Consider the following 14,303-nt stretch of genomic DNA (forward strand, 5'->3'; position numbering starts at 1 on the left):
AACAATTTATGCCCCCAGCGACAACGAATTTCCTGTCAGCAGCTTGCTGATGGCAGGCCCAGTAAACGTGGATGAAACAATGTGCTTCGGTTCCCCTCTTTTGTTAATGAGAGGGATGTGCCCTCACATCCAAGATTCAGACGCTAAGATCTATTGAGGGTTGAAGACCCCATTTCTGTTCCTGCATGTGCGTGTCTTTAGGGGGCTAGGAGGAACCTTATAATTATGAGAGAACCGCGTAAGTTCCTGAGCTGTGGGATAAAAAGTGCCAGAGGAAGGAAGGAAAGCCCCGAAATCAGAGAACTGCCTAGGAAAGGGGAACGTCCGAGCAGTAAGGGGAGAATGAGGCTGCTCTACTGGGTGGGTAGTTACTAAGGATGCTGGAGACCAGGTCCGTGCTCTGCACAGAGTTTACAGTGGTGAGCAGAAATTACTGGAAGTTTGCCCTGCCCTTCCTAAAGCTTACAGTCTGGGGAACAAATAGCTATTAAACAAATCCCATGGGTACCAGTAAAATGGCATCTCTCAGTGCTACGAAGAAGCCAAGAGCTATGAGTGGCCACGGGGGACTTGATCCAGTTGGGAAAGGCCCCTGAGAAAGTGGCACCGGAGCTGAGTGCTGAGGGGACAGGTAGGGGTCACTCCGTGTGGAAGGGAAAGAGTGGCGTTCCAAGCTGCCGTGACAGGTGGGCAAAAAAGGCTTCTGCAACTGCAAGCAGGTCTTACTAGTCACTGCATCGATGGCTGTGTGGCTCCGACATTTGACACTGCAGGTCTCCAACACAGGGCCAGGCTGGTCGCAAGGCAAGGCTGCTCGCTACTATGCAGGTGGGTGATAAGGCACAGGTTCTTCTGAGGAGGACAGTACATTTCACCCTCCAAAGGGGGCCGGAGGCGGGTCCAGTGTTTCACTCCGCTGTCCGGGTCACAGGAACAAGGTCAAGATGTTCTGCTATAGCTCGTGGGTAGCAGCCAGTGAGACGGGCAGGACTTGCTCTATGGAAGGGACTTCGGAGGGCCTGTGACACTGCATCATCTGTATCAATCGGCTATTGTCACAGTGATGCTGACACACAAGTCAGCCCAGCACTCAGCGCATTACCGCACCAGCATCTACACTCGTGGTCTACCGTTTTCTGCTATTCGGCTGATCTAGAATGGGCTGCCTGGGAGGCTCTGCTGCGGGCCGTGGGACACGCAGGGTTCCCGGCTTCAGGTTGGGCCCAGGCCCAGGCCCAGGCCATATGTCATTCTCGGACCCAGGCTAAAGAACCCACGCTGCCCAAAGCGTGCTCCTGTCGTGGCAGACCACTGGATGCACCAGCGAGCCGTGTTGTATTCGTTAACATTCCCGTGGTCAGAGAAAGTCACATGGTCAAAGCCAACCCCAGTGTGACAAGGATGTATCTCCACACACAGTGGGAAAGGGTAGGAAATGAATATTTGCTTAACAATAATGCAAATTATCACACCATCCTTAAGACCAGCATGTGGTTATTTTAGGATCAGAAACCAGTGCTCTGGAAACTCGCTATTTGTATTGTCTGCTATTATTTCCTTTTTGTTCTCCCTTAGTATTTAGTTAAATTCTTCTTGAAAATGTCAGATTGTCTCAGCTGTGTTATGAAGAACCAGGAGAAACACTATTGTCTTCCCTTGAGCCTGAGTTTTAAATGGAACCTGATGGACCCCCGGGATGAGAATCCCAAGTGAGGTGTAACATGGGGGAACAGTTTCTGAGGATTCTTGCATAGATTCTCCTTCCGGCATTCTGCTCGCTCACTCCTTGGAGGAACCTGGGAGTTTGACTTCATAAGAAAACAGTTTCAGTGTGTGTGACGTGTCAGACTACAGCCCGGTAGATGCCATCCTGAACCAAGATGCTTCCGGCTGACTCACCATTAGCAAGCCAAGCCTCCGCAAGTACAGCCACTGGCGCTAACCATCAGGGCAGGGCTCTGCACACACGGTCACAGGCATGTCTTCGCGTCCAGCGAGGGGAAGTGAAGTTGACCAACACTTCCGTTTTAGAAAGCGGAACTCTGGAAACTGACAAACCCTCCCACACTGGTTCCTGAGAGAGAGTGGGCTGGAGATGGTCAGGATCTGTCACTAACACTCAAAACGCAGGTCACTCTCCGTGTCACAGAGGGTAGCCAGAGCCTCCCCTTCTCCCTGGTAGCCAGTGGTCCCAATTTGCAAGTGTTCCTCAAACTCTAACAGGCTGAGGAGTCACTTGTGGGGTTTGCTAACCTGTACACTCTGACTCAGCGGGCCTGGGGTAGGCTGAGAGCCTGCTTTTTGAACACGGTCCTAGGTTTTGACCCTGCTCGTCCATCGATCACCCTTTGGGTAGCAAGGGATGTGGAAACCACTTTCTGTTCCTTCTAGGAAATGAAGAGAATGAAACTGCTACTTTAGGTGTATGAAAATGTCAAAGTATGGGGTAAACCTCTGTCAGGCTTTGGTGGGGGTCATGACTGGCTGCATACAGTTCCCAGTCAAATCAGGGAACAAGGGAAAAGTTACTTAGAAGTGGATTCAGACTCAATCTCAACTGATTTAACCTCAACCGATTCATTTAACTTTAATCTGCTTATAAAGCACTTATAACCAGAGCTGCCCGGCAACACAATGGCTGCTTCTGATGCACTGCCCCTCCTGTTCCTTCAGGCGCTAGAGAAGGGGCGAAGAAGCTTCTGATGAGGGAGGGCATGGACGGTCCCCTACATGCAGAAGGTGACCGGAGGACTACCCACCTTCAAGTTCTTGGTCTACATTAGACTGCCTATGTGGTTTCTGTACAAGGTAGGATTCTAATTTGTGATTTATCATTTTGTTGGGAAATGCTTGGAATTGAAAGATGCTATAAAGCAATGTAGTTGATAGGAATTAGAAAAGAGTAAGAGACCCACTGATATACCACGTCCAGTTAAAACACATCAAAGGGGAGGCCTCTGCCTGGACTGTCCTGGGCTGGGCATCCCTCCCTGGGACCTACTGCTCAGGACAAGAGCAGGGTACCCTCTGGGGTGGGGAGAATCCACTGGAGTCATGTGGCTGGTTCCAATGTGGCTGTTACGAAAAGGAAAGGAAAGAGGAAGGTAAAAAAACCAGCAGATGTCCACTGTATCTACCGTTCTGAACCTTCCTCACTGTGGGTCCATCGTGTGCTTAAGCATTACTGCTCATTAAGGCTGCGCACAGCCTTCACCCAGCCAAGCCTCTTTCCTTTTGTTTTGTCTCCCTTGCCTAACATGCCCTTTTCTTCCTTCTCAGCTGGGCTACAGTCTCTCCATTCTTCAAGGGATAGTTCAGATCCAAACTCCTCCAGCAAGGCCCCTTCTTCCCTCCGGTACATTCTTTCCTTTCCAGGAGAAAGGGTCTCCTGTCTGTACATTCAGTGGTGTGTTGGAAAATGTTTAAAAACTGCTCTCCTGAAAAACAAACAAAACCTTGATTTTTCTCGTGTGAATTTCCATGGTGTAGATACTCCCACCATGGTCAACTTCCTGCTGTCTGCCACAACACTGAATGCAGAGCTGGAAAGAGGTCACTGTTCGGCAACCTGGCACAGAATTCCTGCCATGCAGGTGGCCGATCTAAATAATCTCAAGAACATACACGTTAATAAGCTGTAGTAAAATAATCAGACACTTTGTGAGTTTAATATATTTGTTAGAGAGAGAGCACGTGTGCGCATGCAAGCAGGGGAGGGGCAGAGAGAGGAGGAGAGAGAATCCCAAGCAGGCCCTGAGCTGTCAGCACAGGGCCTGATGCGGAGCTTGATCCCACGACGGTGAGATCATGAGCCGAGCCAAAATCAAGAGTTGGATGCTTAACCAACTGAGCTACCCAGGCACCCCAGAAAGTTTACAAGTTTTGAGTATTTGTTAACTTTGTCTTTAATGTACTTAATTGTAAGCTGATATTATGTAATGTTTTAATATTGGCAGTGTTTAATAATCATCTCATAAAATTCGTAGAAAATTAACAGCTACAGTTTTCACTTTTCTAGAATTTCATTTAAATAGAATCATACAGGACGTGGTCTTGTATCTGGCTTCTTTTGCTAAGCATAATGCTTTTGAGATGTACTCATGTTATTGCATCCATCAGTAGTTTGTTACTGTTTACTGATGAAAGATAGGCCTTCACATGAATAATACCACAAATTTTTAGTCATTCATAATTTTGGTTTCTGGTTTTTGACTATTATGCACAAAGCTGCTATAAACACTTGTATACAGGTCTCTGTGTGGACATGAGTTTTCACCGGTCTTGGATAAATACCTAAGAGATTGTGGTGTTTTATGGTATGTGTACATTTTTTAAAGGGAGCCACATAAAGGTTTTGCTAACTGTGCTCACTCTTTTGCACACACACCAGAAATACAGAATTCCAGCTGCTCCGTGAGCTCTCACTTGAACACTTAGTGTGATCAGTCTTTCTAATTTTAGCCACTCTAGTGGGTGATGTAGTGACATCTTACTCTGATCTTGATAAGCACTTCTTTAATGACTAATAATGTTATTTTCATGTGTTTATTTGCCATTCTTTGGTGTGGTACCATTTCAGATCTTTTGCTCAATTGTCAACTGGGTTGTTGTTGTGGGGTTGTTTTATTACTGAGTTGTAGGAGTTACTTATATATTCTGAATGCAAGTTATTTATCAGACACTGATTTTAGAAAAATGTTCTCCTAGTCCGTGGCTCTTATTTTCTTAATAGTATCTTTTCCCCACCCAAAGACACAGACATTTTTCTCCCACATAGCTAAAACTTTTATTTTTTGGCTCTTATATTTAAGCCGATTTAATTTTTGTGTATGGTATGAAGTCAGGTTTGAGGTGCATTTTCTCCTTATGAATATCTAATTTTTTGGATAGCACTGCATTTTTTTAAAAGTACTTTTTAGAACAGCTTGAGATTCACAGCAAAACTGAGGGGACGGTACAGATGTCTTCCACATCCCCACCTGCCCCCTGCACACGCATCACCTCTCTGGTCATCCACACCCCCACTAGAGTGGTACATTTGTTGTAAGTGACAAAGCTACACTGACACATGCTGATGGCCTCAAGTCCACAGTTTACATTAAGATTCACACTTGGTAGGGCCCAGTCTGTGGGTATGGACAAGTGTACAATAACATGCATCCGTCATGATGACAATTTCCCAGCCCTAAAGATCCTCTGCTCTGCCTACTCACCCCTCCCCTCATTCTCATTCCTGACCTTTTTACTGTCTTTTTCAATGTCTGATCTGCTTTTCATCGCATCTAGTGTATTTTTATTTTAGACATTTTATTTTTCATGTCTAGGAGCTCTATTTGAGTTTTTTACGGGGACCTACTCTTGTCATTTAGACACTTAAATAATTCGACTGGTCCTTCCCAGTATTTAATGAGGCCATGGAATTTCTTAGAATAACCGACCACAGAGTAGGGAGTTTGAAATACATAGATGGGGATCCCCTCGCTTACTAGTTGTGTCACCACAGGGAAGTCAGTTAACTTCTCTGAGTTTAAGAATGATCATCTATAAAATTGGATTGTGTGACAATGTTAACTGAATGGACAGGAATTTGTTGGAGCGGCAAACAGGTGGAAGAGGTATTTGTGGCCATGAGGCCCCTCCTTCAGGTTTCACCACCTCACTGCTTTGGAAGCTGGTTTTAGTCATGAGTCAGAGGAAGGATTAGCAGTCCCTTTGCGTTCAGAAGGAGTGGCAGAGGAATGCTTCTGAATGCTTCAAGTCCAGACCATATATGGCAAGGTACCGCATCTGTTGCCAGAACATTGCTGAGACGGTGATCTAGAGGATGTCATTCCTGCCCTCGAGAGCCCACAAGTCCCGGGGTGCCACTGCACCAACAGCAGCAGGATCTGCCCCATGTTCCTCTTTGGTCAGGCGTCCATACCGTCCCGAGCACTTGAGAACTCTCCACAGGACATCTCACACATATTTGGCTGGTTGTATCCTGAATGAGGATGACCAGGGAGTTTCAGAGTGGGAGGCTACTAACAAAGGACCCAGCAAACAGGACAGGCAGGAACACTAATCGAAGGACCCAGGAAAGGTAAAAGAACCAGGCAGGCTGTGACAACGTGTCCTGGAACAGTTAAGGACAGAGTGTCTTTCACAATCTAAACTTATGCCACAGCCCATGAGGCAAGAAGACAGAGCTATAAAGGGCAACGAGCTATACAGCGGGGGCTAGTGACAGAGCAAAGCCCGTGCTCACGCACCAAACAAGGAACTGATTCTTCAGGTTCTTTACATACTCTTCAGATTCTGTGAACAAGGTTAAGACCACCGCTAAGTAAGTCACAGAAACCAAAATTCTGGGTAAGGTCCAGAGAGGGAGCCTTGATCAGCACATCAGCAGGAATTGTTTGGTCTAGCCCAGATTTTTTCAGCCTCAGCACTAGTGACACTTTGAAAGCAGACAATTCCTTGTTGAAAAGATCTGTCTTGAGCACTGTAGAAAGTTCCATGTATCACTGGCTTCTATCCACTAGGTGCCAGTACACACCAACCCCCTCCTTGTGACCCGTGACATCTGAAGCAGTGTTCAGGCCCTGCCAAATGTCTCCTGGGTTGTCAGATTGCCCTCGGTGGACAACTACTGATCTGATCTTCTGAACTTACACCTTAGAAAACCTGATGGCACCAGCAGTAATACTTCCTGACACCAGAGCTCAGTGGGAAATCCAGGGACCTCTGCTCAATATCCAATGGTTTACTTATAGCTGTGAAGCAAAAACCCATTATTTATATAAAAATGTGCCCCGAGCCCTTAACAGAGCGTAGTGGTTAATTACACGCATCCAGAGCATGAACCCCAGCTGCTCAGAGCCTAGTTCCATCGCTTACTGCTGTGCGGCACTGGGCAAGGGAAGTCCATCTCCTGGTACCTCCGTTTCTTTCTCTGTGAGCTACGGATTCTCACAGGACTACTTCATAAGGCATCTGAGGATGTTTCTTTGTTATTGTATGTGGCGCCCTCAGAGCAGTGTTTGGTAAATGGTGAGGCCTCAGGATGATCTAGCACTGCTCGGCTGGGGGGTTCGGACAGCGTTCCAAGTGCTCAAGTGTTCATGGCAGTAACGGCACAGAGATTTTTTTTTTTATAAGTACCCAAAATACTAACTTGAATATCCTGCCACTTAAAATAAAACTGCTTGTGAGTCTCCAATTAAATAGGAGTACACATGGCCCTTCGTGGGTCACACAGGCCAGCTCCTGACTCAGACACTCAGATTATCACTCAGCTGCCCCAGTGGTTTGGGCTACTGCACAGCTTTCAATTATCTTTACTCTTAGTCATCGTGTTTTCTAACCTGTGCCTACAACACATTATTGTGCAAAGACAAAAACTACAAGGAACGCTGGTGCTAAAACACAAGAGGAAGCATATGAATATTAACTAATTCTAGAAATGTATCTGGAAGTGATCTTCGTAAATCCGTGAGTTTTCTTTATTCCACCCAAATCCTAATGCACGTATCCAGATACAGCCAACACTTCTAAAGCCAGAGTCCACAAACTATACAACATAGTGAATTTAGCTGTTCATTTACTAGGAATAAAGAGACTACTAGGTTGTGTTACTTGTCCCCAAGAGCTTACAGACAGCCTGACATCTACCCAGGTGGACACTGTGATTGCTTCCCCTCATTCCTCTGACTCTGGACAATGACCCCTTCCTGGCAGTCCAGGGCTATGGGGGAAGCTGATCCCGCCAGAATCAGCGATTCAGTATAAGTGCATCCCCTGGGCTCTGGTTTTCAGAAGTGGGGACATGATCTAATTTTAACTTAGGAAATTGGAGAAGATGGTTGCTGGTGGTTTCTGGGGGGAGAAGGGGGAAGAACTCACACGTCTTCCTGGAAAGGGAAGAGGAAGCGTGGAGCCCAGAAGCTCTTTGCGGCCATCTATCAACAACCAGGCACAGCAAATACCAATATGGTTGGAGAAAAGAGAAGGCGGAACAGAAAGATGACAACAGAAGAGACCCTGATGACACCGTCAGGCAGACGAATCGTACAACCCTCCAACCCTCCCCACTTCCAGTAAAACAGCTCGGCCAGCTTGCACTCGGATCTTCTTGTCTGCATCCTAACAGAATCTCTCTGCTATACCTTCAGCTTTCCTATTTAGAAATAAACTTAAAAAATTATAAAAAACTAAGTTAGCTACGTGCAAACTATGAGAATGATCAACATCACATCAAAGAGCAGTTTTTGTCTATTTTGTTTGTATAGGTCCCAGTTTAATTTCAATTTTCCAAGACTTTTGCTTCCGGCCAAAGTGGAGTAACAAAGACCAATCTACACTTGTATCTGAAACAACAAACAATCCATAAACACACCTGAAATTATAGTTTTCCAGACACGACACATCAGGCGACGACAGAGAGTGATCCCTGAGAAAGGAAACCGATGTTGCAAGCCGTACAACTGCACCAATACACTGCCTGCAGAGAGAGCTTCTAGGGTGGCCCAGGGAGGAGTAACCAGAGCGGGGCCTCTGCCCCAAGGAGAAGGAGCAGAGGGTCCAGGGCAGCAAGGAGGCCACAGTTCACAGGCCACAGCAGCAGAGAAGGGGGCTGCACAGAGAGAGAACCACGAAGGTCAAGTCCTGAGCAGAACAGTGATGAGTTCATGTACAGGAGGAAACCACATGAGACTAGGCAAAAGAACATTCCCGTAGGATTAGACTAGGGACAGTACCTAATGCTCACATGGCCTAAGGAGGCCGGTTTCCACTAGCCAAACTGAAAAACCTTGTAATTCATGGGACACTGGGTAGACTGCTCAGAAGAGTCCTGCCTTGGAAACGGAAAATTATTAGCCTTAGGTCAAGTGTAGCTCTGGCCCTGCCCAAAAAAATACCTTAACACCGAGACCATAGTGGAGACTAAACGCTTCCCTCCAAAATTAACTTCATCCCATAACAAAGTTCTAGAAGATTTCTCACAGCACCCAGTTAGATAAAATTCACAAAGGCTGGCATCCAGTCAAATATTATCAGGCTTTTTCAAAGGAGCAGAAAATAAGACCCATAGTGATGCAAATAGTAATTGAAAATGACACAGATATGACACAGACGTTAGGCTTAGCAGACAAGGACATTAAGATAATTATTAGATTTGTATTCCATGTAGTCAAAAAAGTAATTCAAGGAAGATATAAAAATACCAGAGTCAGACTTTTAGGAATGAAAACTATTAATATCCGAGAGGAAAAATACACCGGCTGGGCTTAACAAATTCTGTATGTTGGAGAAGAAAAGACTGGTGAACTTGAAGACATAGCAACAGAACTATCCAAAAGGAACCACAGATAAAAGAATTTTAGAAAATGGAAAGAGCATCAGGGAGCTGGGAGGCCACCCAAGTGACTATTTGTATAACTGGAGCTCTTCAGAGGGGAGGAGACAGAAAAAAAAGTATTTGAAGACATAGTGGCTTAACATGTAACAAATTAGACGGAAACTATAAACCCAAAGTTTCAAGGACCTCAACAAACTGCAAGCACCAGGAACATGAAGAAAGCGAAATCACCAAATCACTAGACCAGGGCACATCACAATCAAATGGCATAAAACTAAGGATTAAAAGACCATCTTAAGAACAGCCCGAGGTAAAAAGAAAAATTATGTATGACGGAACAAAGATGAGGATGACAGCAGTGGCCTGTGGGCACAATGCAAGCAAGAGGGCAGCAGAACTCTGAGGTACTAAAAACCAAAAGACAGAAACAAAAAACTGACAGCCTAGAACTCTTACCACTGAAGATATCTTTCAAAAACAAAAGCGAAATGGAAACATTTTAAGACAGGCAAAAGCTGGGACACCTGGGTGGCTCAGTTGGTTAAGTGGCCGGCTTTAGCTCAGGTTATGATCTCATGGTTCATGGGTTCAAGCCCCGTGTCGGGCTCTGTGCTGACAGCTTAGAGCCAGGAGCCTGCTTCAGATTCTGTCTCCCTCTCACTCTGACCCTCCCCTGCTTGCACAGTCTCTCTCTGTCTCTCAAAAATAAATAAAAAACATTAAAAAAAACAGGCAAAAGCTAACACAACTGTTAACAAACCTTCACCCCAGAAATGGCACAGGGAGTCCTTTGGACAGGAGGAAAATACCAGAGGGGCAATCTGGATGTTCACAAAGCACTGCAGTCCAATATCCTTCATGAACAAAGGTGCAAGAATTTTAAACAAAATTTTAGTACATTTAATCCAAAATTTATGAAAAGGACAGTATATCATTAATAAATGGAGTTTGTCTTAGAAATCCCAAGTCGATTTAACTTTCAAACATCAATCGATCAATCTGGAAATTCACCAAATCAACAAAGTAAAAAAGAAAAACCATATGGTCATTTAGACAGATGCAGAAAAAGTATTTTCAACACCTACCCCCAAAAGTAAATTCCATATCCATTTCTGATGAAAATTCTCAGCCAACTAAAAAAAAGTGAACTTCCTCAACCTAATAAAGGGCATCTACAAAAAATCTACAGCTGCTGTCATACTTAATAGTGACAGACTGAATTCTCTTCTCAGATGATCAGAGACAAGGCGAGAATGTCCACTCTCACCGTGTCCACCAACATCACGCTGAAGGTTCCAGCCAGTGCGCTAAAGCAAGCAGAAGAAACAGAAGGTGTCCAACCTTCAAAGAAAGAAATGAAATGATCCCTATTTACTGATGACATGACTATGTAGAAAATGCAATGGGGTCCATAAAAAAGCTTCCAGAAACTCATAATTGAGTTTAGCAATTGGATACAAGACCAATATACCAAAAAATCAAGTATATCTCTATATACTGTCAACAAAAAATGGAAATAAAAATTTTAGAAGTTTATCATTTTAACGATTGAAAACATGAAAGAGCAAATAAATCTGACAAAAGATGTAACAGACATGTATACTGAAAATTACAAAACACTGCTGAAAGATTTTTAAAGATCTAAATCTATGCAGAGACCTACCCTGCTCCTTCGTGTTCCAGAAAACTCAGTATTGTAAAGATGTCAGTTATCCCCAAATTGATTTATACATTAGACCAATCAAAATCCTGATGAGCTTTTTTAACTTGATGAGCTCATTCTGAAGTTCACATAAAAATGAATAGTACTTAGAAAAGACAAAACAACTTGAAAGAGAAGAAGTTGGAAAGTAAATACTCTGATTTCAAAACACTCAAAGCTACAATAATCAACCCTATGTGGTATCGACATTTAAAAAGATAAATAGATCAAAGTAACAAAAATCAGCCCAAAACTAGATATACAGGTATACAGATAACTAATTTTCACAAGGTGCAAAGGCAATAATTCAGTGGAGGACAGACTTTGTAGGTGGTGCAAAACCAACTGGATATCCTTATACAAAACACACACACATACCGCCACCGCCACCGCCGCCACCGCCACCGCCGCCACCACCACCGCCGCAGCTTGGTCTATACTTCACGCCATTAATTACTTAAAAATTAATTCACAGATCTACATTTAATATTCACAGCAGGATTATGTATGAATTAAACCCCAAATGTCTACCATTATGGAATTGATAAACACATTGTATATATCGATACAATGTAACTCCAGTTGGCAATAAAAATGAATGAGGTATTAATATATGCAACACCATGACTGAGCCTCAAAAAATAACTATGTTGAGTGACAGAAGCCAATTTAAAAAAATAAAGAACAGATAATATGTGATTCTATACATCCTCATAAACGACAGGTGCAGAGTCTAGAAGCTGGACAGATGAGAGTTTCTGTCCAATCTCCCTCTTAATAGCTGGATAAACTTCAGAGGATCACTCATTCTCTGATTCTCAGTCCCTCCTTGTCAAATGGGGATAATTACACCTACAGCTGGTTAACCACCCAGTGCCTCAGTTTACCACCTGTTCAATGGGGATACTAAAATTACCAACCTCATGGCATTAGGACTAAATGAATTAAATTTGTAAAGTACTTTAAAAATTTTTTTTTAAGTTTACTTATTTGAGAGAGAAAGAACACAGGGAACAGAGAGAGGGAGAGAGACTCCGACGCAGCCTCTGCACTGTCATTGAGCCCAATGTGGGGCTCAAACTCCCGAACCATGAGATCATGACCTGAGCCAAAATCAAAGGTTGGATACTTAACTGACTGAGCCACCCAGGTGCCCCTGTAAACTACTCTAAAATAAGGCCTGGCACAAATGAAGTGCTTCCAATTTATTTAATAACTGTTTACTAAGTACTATGACAGGCCAGACTGATTTTGAGGATTACTGTGAACAGTAATCTGCTACTATACAATCTGAATCTGCTCCTATAAGGCTATTTTAAGGTTCATTCTACCTGGGGGAAAAAATCCCCAGGGTAGAAATATTTCCAAGGAGAACTAGTGTGTAAGGTCCAGAGTCAGCCAGGAGTTTACACTGAGCACTTCCCTGGGGAAGTGTCTTTAACTAAAACCTGGACTTTTGACTGGTAGAACTTTGGGGCTCTTTTTTAACCAACACTGGCCTTTTTCTGCTTGGTTCTGTTTAGGAGTTTCCTGGGCAGAAGGCTCCTGGTACGGCCTGAGGTTGGGGCCTGTCCCGATCCACCAGAGGAAGCCTGAAGCCGGGGAGCACAGGGTCCCTGGACACAAGCACTTCTGGAACTCTCTACGAGGCCAGCAGGCTGACTTCCGGGCCACTGGGCCAGACCAGTGGGAGGGGAGAACGGGATCAAAGAAAGAAGGTGCCATACTCGCTTCATCCACGGGGTGGAGCATTTTAGCCAGAGAAGGGACCTCGGGAGGCCGTGAAGTCCTAGGAGAAAGAGATGAGCCTGGCCCTGTCCAGAGTCACGACCACCAAACCCTCCTCCGCGGGTGGTCAAGTCATCAAACTTCTTAAACCTGGGGGCTGTGCCAAGGCCTAGCCTGGCAAAAGAAAGTCTTCTATGCGCTCTAACAAATTAAAAAAATTGAGAGCCAAAAAGGGGCCAGGGAGACCAGTGAATCTGACCCTTTCCCAACAATGAGAAATGCGAGGGCCAAGACATGAGTGAGCAGTCCTGGCCAAGGTCGCACAGCCGGGCTGCGACAGACCAGCCCAGAACCCAGGTCCCCCGGACGACCTGTCACAGCGCTCTCACTGAGCAACCCCCGGGTCGTTCAGACAGGGTCCCTGCCCTGTAGACCTTCCAGTGCAGGTGGGAACCCGAACACATGTTTTACTAAGAGGTACAGTCTGAGGGAGAAAACGGGTGCAGCGAGGAGGAAGGGGGAAGCGGACACAACCCTCCCGGGGGTGGAGTCCCCCAAGTCCGGAGGCGCCCGGAGGCTCCCTTCATCTCCCTGGGGACAAGTTCCCTAAGCAGCCTGCTCGCTGCAGCTGCGCAGCTCTCTCTCCTCGCTTCTGCTCCCAGGTTCCCTCCCTGGATGCTTTCCTCAACCTTGCGTCCAAAGGTGCCACCACTTACCTATGGTCACGGGCTCTCTGTCGTTCTGTCTTAAGACCACGCGCCTCTACTTGACGTTACGTTAAGCATACACGCTTGCACGCATGCGCGGGCTTACACGCATGCTCGCACGTACCCATTCACTTTGCTTGCGCGTGCGTGCGCGCACCCCACGTTTACATCCGCTTGTTGGACCATTGTTTGTGGAGGGTGTAAACTCAGGTAACTTCGGGTTAGCAATAAATTGCCAGTACCCAGAACAGTGTTTGGTACGTAGAAGATGCCCAATAAAAATACAATTGACAAATAAAGGGAAGACCAAGACTTCAAGTCCTTAATCTGTGAAAAGAATTATTGTAAAGATCAAATTAAGTAAGATATGCAAAATCACTCTGGCACCTGCCGAGCATAAAGAATTGAAAGGGGTTAGATTAAAGGACTGTAGGTCGGACCCACTCACAGACTGGAGGACTAGCAAAAATAAGGGATCTGCGTTGTGATAATCATTAACATCTATTTGCATTGATTTGTTTTTCTGTTTTTATTCCTTCGGGTTTAAAGGAAACAAACAAACAAAAATACCTGCTACAGGCACATAAGGATACACATATCTCAGCACAATCACATAAACTAGGAGTGTGTGGGGGTGACACGCTGACTGGGGCAGAGTAGCTAAAACCCGAATGGGACAGCTGATTGGGTAGATAGATACAAAGGTGACTCAGAAATGTCCGAAACATTCCCTGTTTACAAAATGAATTAATTAAAGCTGATGAGCAAGAAAGCAGAGGAAAAACAAAAAGAGCAAAATAAAAGCAGTCATTTGACTGGTGCCTAA

At 45.0% G+C, this 14,303-nt stretch overlaps 1 long non-coding RNA gene across 2 annotated transcripts; it reads left to right on the top strand.

Moving 5' to 3' along the window:
- Positions 1-2,142: 2,142 nt before the first annotated feature.
- On the top strand, positions 2,143-13,945 carry LOC115299119. Of its 2 annotated transcripts, none has more exons than XR_003911993.1 (3): positions 2,143-2,421; positions 2,674-2,808; positions 12,566-13,945. It is a non-coding gene; the product is annotated as an uncharacterized LOC115299119 (long non-coding RNA). The 2 variants fall into 2 exon arrangements; XR_003911992.1 differs by lacking the exon at positions 12,566-13,945 and adding an exon at positions 10,573-11,283.
- Positions 13,946-14,303: the final 358 nt, after the last annotated feature.

The sequence above is a fragment of the Suricata suricatta genome, chromosome 8 (genome assembly GCF_006229205.1).
Source record: "Suricata suricatta isolate VVHF042 chromosome 8, meerkat_22Aug2017_6uvM2_HiC, whole genome shotgun sequence".
Classification (NCBI taxonomy): domain Eukaryota; kingdom Metazoa; phylum Chordata; class Mammalia; order Carnivora; family Herpestidae; genus Suricata; species Suricata suricatta.